Here is a 12,564-nt window from a genome sequence, read left to right as displayed (position 1 = left end):
AAAAACTGTGCTCTTGTCATTCTACAAGTCGTCCACAGGACAGAGTTATTGCAGCAGTTGTTGATGATTGAAGAATTATTAAAGAGTTGCATTGCAGGTTGAGAACCTGAACTCCTCTTGCAGACTAACTCTGTCCTGGATGCAAATGGCATACAAATACAAATACTCTGTGTTGTATGCCCAGCATGCTGACAGCACAGGTTAAAAAAAAAAAAAAAAAAAAAGAAAAAGATATATATAAAATAGAAATGCATACTCATCCAGTCATTGATAGCAAATATGCAAGCAGTGAGGCTCTCTCTTAACAGCGATATATACTTGTGTATCATCAGCGTAGCTGACAGTATGTTCTGTGGTGACACCTAACCCTAACCCTGTTAAGCGTCTCGATAATTGAACTGTATTTCCCCAAAGTAATCTAACGGGAATTAACTTAACGGTTTAACATTTATCTACTATTTAGAAATCAAACTCGGCTTTGAAAATACATCTAGAGAAAAAACAACCACAAAGGAATATGAATCTGGAAGAAATTAGGGTTTTGTTGCGTTGGGTCACATTTATAGTTGTGTATCGTCAGCATGGTTATGGAAATTGACAGTATGTTCTGTGATGACATTACCGAATGGAAGCATGTAAAGTGAGAAAAGCAAGGGCCCAAGCTAGATCCCCAAACAACAACGGGCACGATTCATACATGTTGTCATCCAAATTTGATTCACATCAATCTACATTTGTATCAAAAAATATTGATAAAACTTTACAAATTCACCGGAAATTGAGTAACATTGCCGTTACATTGAAAACAGTCACTTTGTGACATCATGAACCAGCACTATATAAATCCACGGTTCATGTCTCAGTGGCCTAATGAATTTAAAATTGTAACTCATGTTACATTGCACAAAATCCGGAGAACTGTAATACCTATCTAACACGACTAAACTGAACCCTGTGATTTGCTGCCAGCAGCTATATTTATGATTATTATGATTATTATTATTATGAAAAAATAAAAATAATAACTCCCACTCATGCACATAATAATAATAATAATAATAATAATAATAATAATAATAATAATAAAAGTAATAATAATAATAATAATAATAATAATCAACACACTTACCTTTGCCTGATGGCAGAATTCCGTATATCCTCCGTCCAGCTGCAACTTCAGAATGAAAAAACATTTATTATTTCTGTCTAAATTCTGATGCATCTCTCACACAATAAACATTTACAAGTACAGTTTTAATTCACACATACAAACAAACACACACAAAAACAAATTTTGAACATGCAAACACTCATTTCACACATAAGTACACACACACACACACACACACACACACACACACACACACACACACACACACACACACACACAAATAAACTCAAATACCCTTACAAATTTTGATCTTTTGTTCCCCAACTTCTGGATCCATCAATACAGCTTCTGAATGTTTTGGAAAACAGGTGCAGAATGAAATTTTTATCTACAAAATAATTTTCTGCTGTCCCTTTTTTACTGCTGGAACGATGTGAATGTACCGGTTGTGGGACTAATAAAGGTTTATTTTATCTCATCTTAGAATTATTTTTTATATTTGTGACTCAATGAAGACATATATAAAATAGAGGCGCCGCAACATAATACAGACCTTCTACACCAGTACCAATGGGGTTAAGTCATGTACACTGACTGGTGGACATCTTACACACACACACACACATACACGCACACCTGCTTGGAGTGCACCCCAGCAACCGGGGGTGCTTTCCTCTCCTTTCCTCCCTCATTTACTGCCATAACTTTGACAGGAAGAGGCCACGGGACCAGTTGTAGTTCCAGTTTTCCCGGACTTAATTCACTGTTTTTCAATACATGTTGTCATCCAATATGCATATTTTTCTGTAAATGTTGTTTGTTTCTATGTTTATTAGTCTCACCGTGGTGATTCCCACCCTCTTGAAGTAGTGATCAGTTGTTTATAGACCCAAACATGATGAATAGTTCTCCAAAGAGGGGGGTTGGTGGTGGCTCTCCATAACCAAAAACTGTGCTCTTGTCATTCTACAGGTCGTCCACAGGACAGAGTTATTGCAGCAGTTGTTGATGATTGAAGAATTATTAAAGAGTTGCATTGCAGGTTGAGAACTTGAACTCCTCTTGCAGACTAACTCTGTCCTGGATGCAAATGGCATACAAATACTCTGTGTTGTATGCCCAGCATGCTGACAGCACAGGTTAGAAAAAAAAAAAAAAAAAAAAAAAAAGATATATATAAAATAGAAATGCATACTCATCCAGTCATTGATAGCAAATATGCAAGCAGTGAGGCTCTCTCTTAACAGAGATATATACTTGTGTATCATCAGCGTAGCTGACAGTATGTTCTGTGGGGACATGTCAAAATGGAAGCATGTGGAGTGAGAACAGCAAGGGCCCAAGCTAGATCCCCTCAACCGGTTGTTGCCATAACTTCTAATGCTGCATCCATATGAAACATGGTAGACAGGAGACGGAAAATCAAAAGTCATGTTAGGGGACGAGAGCATGACGGCAGCCCTGCAGAAAACACTGACAACAGCAACAGTAAACGGCATTCGCTGGGTAAAGGTTAAATATTTTAACTTTTTGCCGTTCTCGGTAACGTAATAAGAGCTAATGTTACATCGCGAGGAGCCCACTCCACTGCACATATCTGCTGCAGCTGGCGGACACTCGCAGTTTAGAGTTGGACCCGGTAGATGACGTTCTCTCCGTAATATTGCAATTGTAAATCAGATTAGACACACACACACACACACACACACACACACACACACACACATACACACACACACACACGCACTCACTCTTACCTTCATTGTTGTTATAAATGTACTCATGTTCCCCAACCGCTGGATCCTTCAATAGAGCTACAGAACGTTTGGAAAACAGGTGTGGAATGAAAATAATATTTAGTATTTGTGTCTCAATGAAGATGTATCAAATAGAAATGCATATTCATCCAATCATTGACAGAAAATTTGCAAGCAGTGAAGAGCTCTTCGCAGAAATTACCCACCTAACATTTTAGGTACATTTGGTGCTGTTTGACTTTTTCTTTTTTTTCCCGTCATTTGAAAGTGGAAAATCAGAGCTTCAAAACAAGGCGTCACTTGTGTGAATCAAGCAAATATTTTAGTGCTATGGCTTGTTAATGACGAGGGTGCGGAAAACTGTGTTTCTGAGATAATCACTCTTAAAGTTTTCCCAACACGTGGCGACATCAGCCACTCTTCTTCGTTGGTATACGACACCGACACAATAATGTCTGTTTGTGTGTAAAAGTGGTAGTATTTACAGGGTGAACTCTATCAAAACTTTTTCACATTGTGACTTCACATCACATGGAATATGGAGGAATGATCTACACCTGGACCGTGGCTTTAAAGGAAACGATCACTTCGCTGTGTTTGCACTGTTCAGCGTCTCGATAAGTGAACTGTATTTCCCCAAAGTAATCTAACGGGAGTTAACTTGACGGTTTAACATTTATCTACTATTTAGAAATCAAACTCAGCTTTGAAAATACATTGAGAGATAAAACAACCACAAATGAATACGAATCTGGAAGAATCTAGTTTTCCTTCTAGAAAGGTATTTTCAACTTATTTGGCGGCTCGTGGTGATTTTAGAAATGCGGGTTTTGTTGCGTTGGGTCACATATATAGTTGTGTATCATCAGCATGGTTATGGAAATTGACAGTATGTTCTGTGATGACATTACCGAATGGAAGCATGTAAAGTGAGAAAAGCAAGGGCCCAAGCTAGATCCCCAAACAACAACGGGCACGATTCATACATGTTGTCATCCAAATTTGATTCACATCAATCTACATTTGTATCAAAAAATATTGATAAAACTTTACAAATTCACCGGAAATTGAGTAACATTGCCGTTACATTGAAAACAGTCACTTTGTGACATCATGAACCAGCACTATATAAATCCACGGATCATGTCTCAGTGGCCTTATGAGTTTAAAATTGTAACTCATGTTACATTGCACAAAATCCGGAGAACTGTAATACCTATCTAACACGACTAAACTGAACCCTGTGATTTGCTGCCAGCAGCTATATTTATTGTTATTATTATTATTATTATTATTTTTTTATTTTTTATTTTTTTTTTATTATTAAAAATACAAATAATAACCCCCACTCATACACATAATAATAATAATAATAATAATAATAATAATAATAATAATAATAATAATAATAATAATAATTATAATAATATAATAATATAATAAACTCAAACACCCTTACCATTGTCGTTGTGACGAAGGTACTTATGTTCCCCAACTTCTGGATCCAGCAATACAGCTTCTGAATGTTTTGGAAAACAGGTGTAAAATGAAATTTTTATATACAAAAGAAAAAGAAAAAAGAAAGTGCAATCCCTGATGTGCAATACACTTAGTACTATCTGGTTCCTATTTATGGTGATTTTTTTTTTTTATTTGTATGTTTCTATGTATTTTATATTGTTTATAGTGTGTACTTGATATGCTCTGTATTTTCAGCTGTCCCCTTTTTACTGTTGGAACGATGTAAATGTCCCTGTTGTGGGACTAATAAAGGTTTATTTTATCCCATCTTAAAATAATATTTTATATTTGTGTCTCAATAAAGATGTATATAAAATAGAAATGCATACTCATCCAGTCATTGATAGCAAATATGCAAGCAGTGAGGCTCTCTCTTAACAGAGATATATACTTGTGTATCATCAGCGTAGCTGACAGTATGTTCTGTGGGGACATGTCAAAATGAAAGCATGTGGAGTGAGAAAAGCAAGGGCCCAAGCTAGATCCCCTCAACCGGTTGTTGCCATAACTTCTAATGCTGCATCCATATGAAACATGGTAGACAGGAGACGGAAAATCAAAAGTCATGTTAGTGGACGAGAGCATGACGGCAGCCCTGCAGAAAACACTGAGAACAGCAACAGTAAACAGCATTCGCTGGGTAAAGGTTAAGTATTTTAACTTTTTGCCGTTCTCGGTAACGTAATAAGAGCTAATGTTACATCGGCGAGGAGCCCACTCCACTGCACATATCTGATGCAGCTGGCGGACACTCGCAGTTTAGAGTTGGACCCGGTAGATGCCGTTCTCTCTGTAATATTGCAATTGTAAATCAGATTACACACACACACACACACACACACACACACACACACACACACACACACACACACACACACACACACACACACACACACACACACACACACACACACACACACACACACACACACACACACACACACACACACACACACTTATTGGATACCTTTCTCATGAGGAAGTGGCACTGCCATGATCCCAGCCAACACAGCACAGAGCAGGAACACACACTTCATTTTCTATTAAACACAGAACAAGTGCAATAGGATAAGTGGGTGAGCCTCAGGCTGCTTCAGCATGTGTTGGTCACTGTAAGCTTTCAGCTTAGTTTAGTCGAACACACAATCTGTGATAATGTTTTTGAATATTTTCGCAATATGCAATAAATGCTGAAAATTCCAGGTTGAGAAATTCAACAAATTCAGTGATGTGTTTGGTTCCTACTCAGCCAGTTGATATCACTTAGTAGTTGTAACTCTGTGTTGTGGTAGAAACACAGGATTACACAGATGGTTGGATGGTTGACTCAGAATACTGTGGAGGGATTTGACTTACTTGGCATGAAGCCAATATCTGCCGTCTTAGTAACTTTATTTCCTGATGTCTTTAATATTTCAGCCAGTAATATTCATATCTATTGACCTATCTAGGAGCATGATAGGCCATGGGCTTGGTGGAGCCAGGATCCAAATGTGACGTTATAAATGGTCAAATTTGATTTAACATGCAAGCCATTAATCACACTATTATTCTTGTGAAATATACAGGGAATACATAAAAAATATATATATTTTGTAAAAATTAACATGTAATGCAATAAAATACCTGTCACCGTTTTAACAATAACTTAATATTGACATTGTCCTTAGTAGTTGTAATGACATGTTGTTTTTCTTATTACTTTAATTTCAAGACATATCTTTTTTCAAATATTACTTTTACAAATATCACTTTCAAATATTACTACAAGTGTCCAAGTGTCCTTTTCATGTTTCCTGCAGCTTAATTAATTAACACCTTCTATCATTAGATTCTATCATCCTTCATTTACTCACTAAACACACACAAAGATGTATAAAATGAGATCACTTGGTAAATGATTGAGTTACTAACAGTTAATTATTGTACAAATCTCTATATTTTCATTCATTCTTCCACTATATTATTCCTAAACAATTTTATTGATTTTTGTCACAAACATTTTTGTCCTTGTAATGAACCCCAGGTTGAGTATGGCATTCTTATAGATCATGTTCTTGTTTCATATTTTCCTTCACAAACAGTCACTTACAAATTAAAAACAATTTATATAGTTTTTAATGGCAAAGGTTACTCTGTTTGAGGGAAAAATACAGTTCACACCTCACATCACATTTGCTCTTTAAACTTACCAAACGTAAATTGTTGTTGATCTCCACAGCTGAAGAAATATTCTGGTATTCTGTTCAGCCCAACTGGGACTATATATACTAAAATAAGTGTGTGTGTGTGTGTGTGTGTGTGTGTGTGTGTGTGTGTGTGTGTGTGTGTGTGTGTGTGTGTGTGTGTGTGTGTGTGTGTGTGTGTGTGTGTGTGTGTGTGTGTGTGTGTGTGTGTGTGTGTGTGTGTGTGTGAAAGGGACCTGGAGACAGAGCAATGGCTTTAGGATTGAAGTGTGTGTGTGTGCACTTGGGGCACACATTTTATGAGAAAGTATTCATCAAACTAAGCAAACATGTTGAAAATGTATGTATGTAAAGTAAAAACACATTTCACCATCCTGCCTAACTAAGCAACGCTGGGAGTGTATGTTCTAGTGACTCATTGTGAGCAGCTGGGAGTCGGCGTGGACAAGGTTTGCAGAGAGACAACATGACTTTGGACCTGGGAAAGGCTTTGACCAAGTAGTGGGAGAGAGATGGAGGCAGAGACTTAGCACTGACGACTTTGGATCCGAATTTCTACACAAAGGTTACTGTCACAACAGACAGTGGAGAGAGAAAACGCTCTGGAAATAAAGATAGAGGGATACATTGGAAACGGTGCACATACAGGAGTTCACACATCACTCCCATGTAGGACTCACACCCTGATGAAGCATCTTAACCACCAGTTGACATGTTGAAATGCTGCCTTTTTGGGGATACGATGGTTTTGCGTCCAGACAGCGATGGCACGTCACCAACAGTACCATATAATCATTATTTAACATAACTGTTTCATTCATGGTCTGCTACTTCCACTAGGAGAGCATGTAAACCTGTCTAGATTCACAAATGTAAGATTGTTGTTGTTAAACTAACGGGCGTGGTACGTTTTGGGACACTTTCTGGGTGTAGATTAGGTGAACTACATTACTGTTTACAAACTAGATATAGTTGGGATCACCTCTACACACAGCACTGGCTCTGGAACCAAATTCCTGGAGAGGTGCTGGACTCTCTCCTTTTCCGGAGTTGCCCAGGGTGAGAGGCGCTGTGTAGGTGTGGAGATACTCACGAGCCCCCGGTTGAGTGCCGCTGTGTTGGAGTTATCCCCAGTGAATGAGAGGGTCGCCTCTATGCCTATACAAGTTGCTAGGGTGAAAGCTCTGACTGTTGTGTGTGCTTATACATGGAACACCAGTTCAGAGTATTCGGCCTTCTTGGAGTCTCTGGGTGGCGTCCTGGAAGGGGCTCCGCCTAGGGCAGGGGTGAGCAAACTTTTTGGCTCAGGGGCCACATTGACTTTTAAAATTTGACAGACGGGCCGGGTCAGCACAAGATGCATAGATATCAAACTTAAACCGAAGAAAAGCATCACAGTGTTAATACACTTACCTTTTAGTGGGAACAGTGTTGTTGATCACCCATTTTTGCCAGTGCATCCAAGTCTGGTGTTATTCCCTCTCTAGTTTCCTGGTCTCTGGTCTCACACTCCTGCCACTGCGCACCTCTCACCAGTCAGCAATTTTCAGCAGTTTTCACCCTCCTCGTCACTCCTCTTGTATTTAACCTTTTCCTCATTCACTTTGACTCGGTCAGATCATTGCGTCTGTTTGTGGATGTTTCTGGATCCCGGTTTTCAACCGATACATTTCCCTTTGACTGTTCGCCTGGTTTTGACCCTTGCTTGTTCCTCAATAAACCCTTTACCCTCGCACCTACTCCTGAGCCTCCTTCGTGTCCTCCATTTGGGTTCCCCTGGCCACATCCATAACAAAACCTTCATCACGTCCTCATTGTGAGAAGCCCACATTATAACCACCAGATGTCATGACATTTCACTGCATATGTATGACTGTATGTATATGTATGTCACAAATAATCTTTTGAACTTGAACTTGAACTTGAACTTGAACTTGAACTTGAACTTTAAACACTTGTTAGTAATATGATGTTATTGTTGATGTCTGGAATTGGAAGCTCGCCACCACCTCCACATTGCATCACGTTAATGAGCTTGGTGGAAGGAAGGGGGATTTTTTTAAATGTTTTCCTTTCCGTCATCCCATATATATGACTGGTTTTCAACCAAAGCCTCTAGCATGCTGGAATACGCTTACAATAAATTGGAACCATATTAGTGATGATAATACAAGCAGAATTTTTTTTGCGAATGTCTCCAAGCTCAATTTACTCATGGAGATTTCACTGGCTGTATTTATTCAGCAACAGCCCAGACTGATATCTGTGGGCGGGTGTGATAAATCACTCACAATTTGCTTCCTTGCCATGTTGAAGGGCACAACGTTAAAATGCAAATAAAAATCTATCTATCTATCTATCTATCTATCTATCTATCTATCTATCTATCTATCTATCTATCTCATATCTAAAATCCTTAGGGGTTTACTTGAGCCTCTTTTGATGCAAATTTCACAAATACTTGGACAACAAAGCTGAACAGATTAAGTTGATTGAGTAACTTCTGTTTTTCTTTAGTTTTTAGTTTTCTGTTGGTTTACGATATTGATCAAAACCATGATATTGTTCGAGCTCGTCATTCAATCTGCTCGTATAGCAATCAATTTTCAATGTCAATATCAATTTTCCCCATTGAAATTAATTGAAATGCCATTTATCCGTTCCAGCCCCCAAACAACCACCCCAATCTTTTTTGGTTCTGTGTTTTTAAATAAGAAAAATGTATTTATAAATAGCAAATATTGTTTAAAAACATAATAAAACATAATAAAAGAGAATGTCGAAGAGAATCGCTCATGATTTTCTATGATTTTATGCTTTAATTCAGTCAATATCATCTGCTTCTTCTTCTCAGCGCTTACTTTCTTAGGACCCATGGTTAGAAAAAAAAAATTGGCAAAATAACTGCACAAAAAGCACAAAACGTGAGCACAAAACGCAAAAGAGATGCTTCCATGCTCAGGATTCACATTTTTGCTCGCAAATCAATACAAAAAATCGACAGAACGACAGCTCTTAAATCGGAAAACTCCGTAAGTGCACTTGTAAATCAAGGTACAACTGTATGGCATATGAGTTATAAATAATTGTGTTTATCTGTCACTTTGGTCTGAGTGGAATAGGAGGGGGTTAACTCACTCATTAACAGGCGAACAGGAACACATTAAATGCTTTAAAAATATACTGTAAATGCCAAACAAAGATAAAACATTTATTATTATAATTACAATAATAATAATAATAACAATAATAATAATAATAATTATGATAATAATAATAATAATTATTATTATTATTATATTGCGACCGGAGAGGTCTGGATGGTTGTTAATGTAGCAGAAGATAAGAAATGTGTTTTGGCCCCTAACCATTCAGTGCTTTATAAACCAACAGTATCATTTTTTAAATAAATTATTTGATGGACAGGATGCCAGTGTAAAAATTTGAGAACTGGAGTGAATAAACCTCTTGGATCTTGAATCCTGAATCTCATTGCCATAAGAGCAAATAACATGTCCGAAATAATATGTTAACACGTCACTTTTTGAGGCATTAACAGGTCACGCGGCAAAAACTGACGTGTTTCTGCTTGTGGCCAATGAGGAACATTAAATCAAGGAAATCATAAATATTCATGGGGAGGTAATGACTTACTGTTGTAGTTCTAATTGTAGTTTCTCGTTGTCGATGATGTGTTGATGAAGGAGTCTCCGCAGATGCTGACTTGATTATAATTATAAGTTTATTACAAGTAAGAACAGCATCAGACCAGACTTGCCATGGATGTCTGGGAGAGAACAGGAGCCAGATATATTCTCTCCCGAATGGATCAAGAAGTCATCTTCATATACTTGTACAGAGATAACGTAACACATGTGGTTCCAATCCATAGGTCTCAGCTCAGCCCCTGTCTGACATAAACTTAAACATATTCGACTTCTCTCCTTGCAGGGCCCCCAACATAAACACTCTAGTGGTGACATTCGTCGTGTAACTTTCAAATCCACATATGTTAATAATGATATCGCACTATAACTCATTTTTGGGTCTCAGTGACTTCTTCACCCAAACATTTCAGGCACCTCATTATGCTAGCTGTATGTTGTAGCTGCCTCATGGCTAGTAGGGTATGTTGGCCACCCAAGCTGTGCTTTAGATGTGTTCAAACCACCATCTTTTTAAACATCCTAGATGATTGGGATGTGATAAAAGGGCGGGTCTGAATGTGTTTTCTTTGTCATTACCTAACGTTAGCCTGTTGTTTTGCTTGCTGTGTTTTTTTCAATAATTTAGGATGCAAACAATGTAAGCAAGTTACCTGTGGGCGAGAGGAAGGATTGCTGAAGTAAGCTGAGTTAGCTGACCAGTTATTGGGTCTGATCAGTGAGCTTCATCAGGGGATTGACGACGAGCAACGACAGCCTCTTAAGTGCCCTTAATGTGATCAGGAGATAAAGCCAAATAATTTATTAATATTGGTATATTCATTAGGCCAACACTGATGCAGAGCTGGGCAGGAGGTAGGATCATTTGGAAATGTTGTTTATTTATTATTTGTAGCTACAGCTAATCTGGTGCAACGCTAACATTCACTGTAGAAAATAATCGATTAGATATTCATGAACTGTAGTCCAAAGTGAAGGACAGCAAGAAGGTCAACATGTGGACAAAGAGTGTCAAAGATCATCTTTACCGGTAGCATCCGGTTCATTTACTGGAGGGGAAACAGTGGAGAAGTGGACATCTCTTCTCGACCACATACATATATGCATGTCCATGAAAATCCACTCTTCCCCATGTGCCTCCACCACCCCCTCCGCTGACAAAAAGTAGTAGTTGAAGGCTGGTACGCCACTTTTCAATAGCAATTATGTAATTTTATTACAATCCTGAAATATGCTCTCAGCTGCTATGCACTCATTATCATTTATAAATATGTTATTTTCTTTCCCCCTCTAGCAACAAAGGCCACCTACAAGCTGGAGAAGGTGCAAAGCAACAAGCGTGTTCTTGGTGATGTGAAAAAGCTAAGCCCTGTCGACCAAATGTCTGCCTTGGAGGAGTTCAACAGTGTGATTCTGTGGTTCACATTAAAGAAACGTGGCCTTCAATTGATAAGCAATTACACTCTCATACCCTCTAGCATTGACATTACAATAGTGAATTACAGTAGTTTTTTAGTAATGCATATAATTTTATTTTATCCCACTCGGTATCCCCTGCAGCCTGGTCATCCTGGAAGAGGGATTCCTCCTTCTGTGGCCCCTTCTCAAGGTGGTGGTCAAAAGGGCTTCCTGGGAGTTTTTCCTTGCAGGGATTCAGACCGGGCCGTTGGTTTCTATGTCATATTGTTTTTTCAAAATAAAAAGCAAATGCTAGAAAAGAAAGAAGATGGAGTTCTAGAGAAGAAAGAAAAAAGATCCACAGGGTCCCTGTTTAAATTGCACCAGGGGGTAACTTTCTGCAAGTGAGGCAGGGGAGGTGGAGGGACAACACAGAAATGAGCAAAGCAGCTAGAGCAGGTGGGATTGGCTGCTAGAAGAGGCCAGTCCATCAAGGAGTGGAAGCGTCAAGTTGTCTGACAGAACTACAGTACATGCTCAAGCTACGCATCTTAAAGAAAGTATAAGTGATAAAGCAGCTCAATTTGTTTAGATAGGAATACTTCCTGGAAATCTTGGAAGCACATCAGTCATACCTTAAGCACGCCAGAAAAGTTCATTTGATAAACAACAAATGAACAAGTGAATAGTTGGCTGGATTTGGCTAAGACATTTTGTATGTACATTTGTACGTTTCTGCTGTATGATGTCAAGCTCATATAGGAAAGAAAAAATATATATATTCTTCGACAGTTTTGACTATTTCAATTTATCTGCACAACCTTCACCAGGAAACATCACAGATGTTGACTGAAGTTTTTCCCCATACAGTCCAATGTCTGTTCTTTATTATTTTCTGAATTCTTAGTTTGAAAGTTTTCAATATT

This window comes from Zeus faber, assembly GCF_960531495.2.
Source record: "Zeus faber genome assembly, chromosome: 16".
NCBI classification, from domain to species: domain Eukaryota; kingdom Metazoa; phylum Chordata; class Actinopteri; order Zeiformes; family Zeidae; genus Zeus; species Zeus faber.
Note: the sequence above shows the minus strand (reverse complement) of the source record.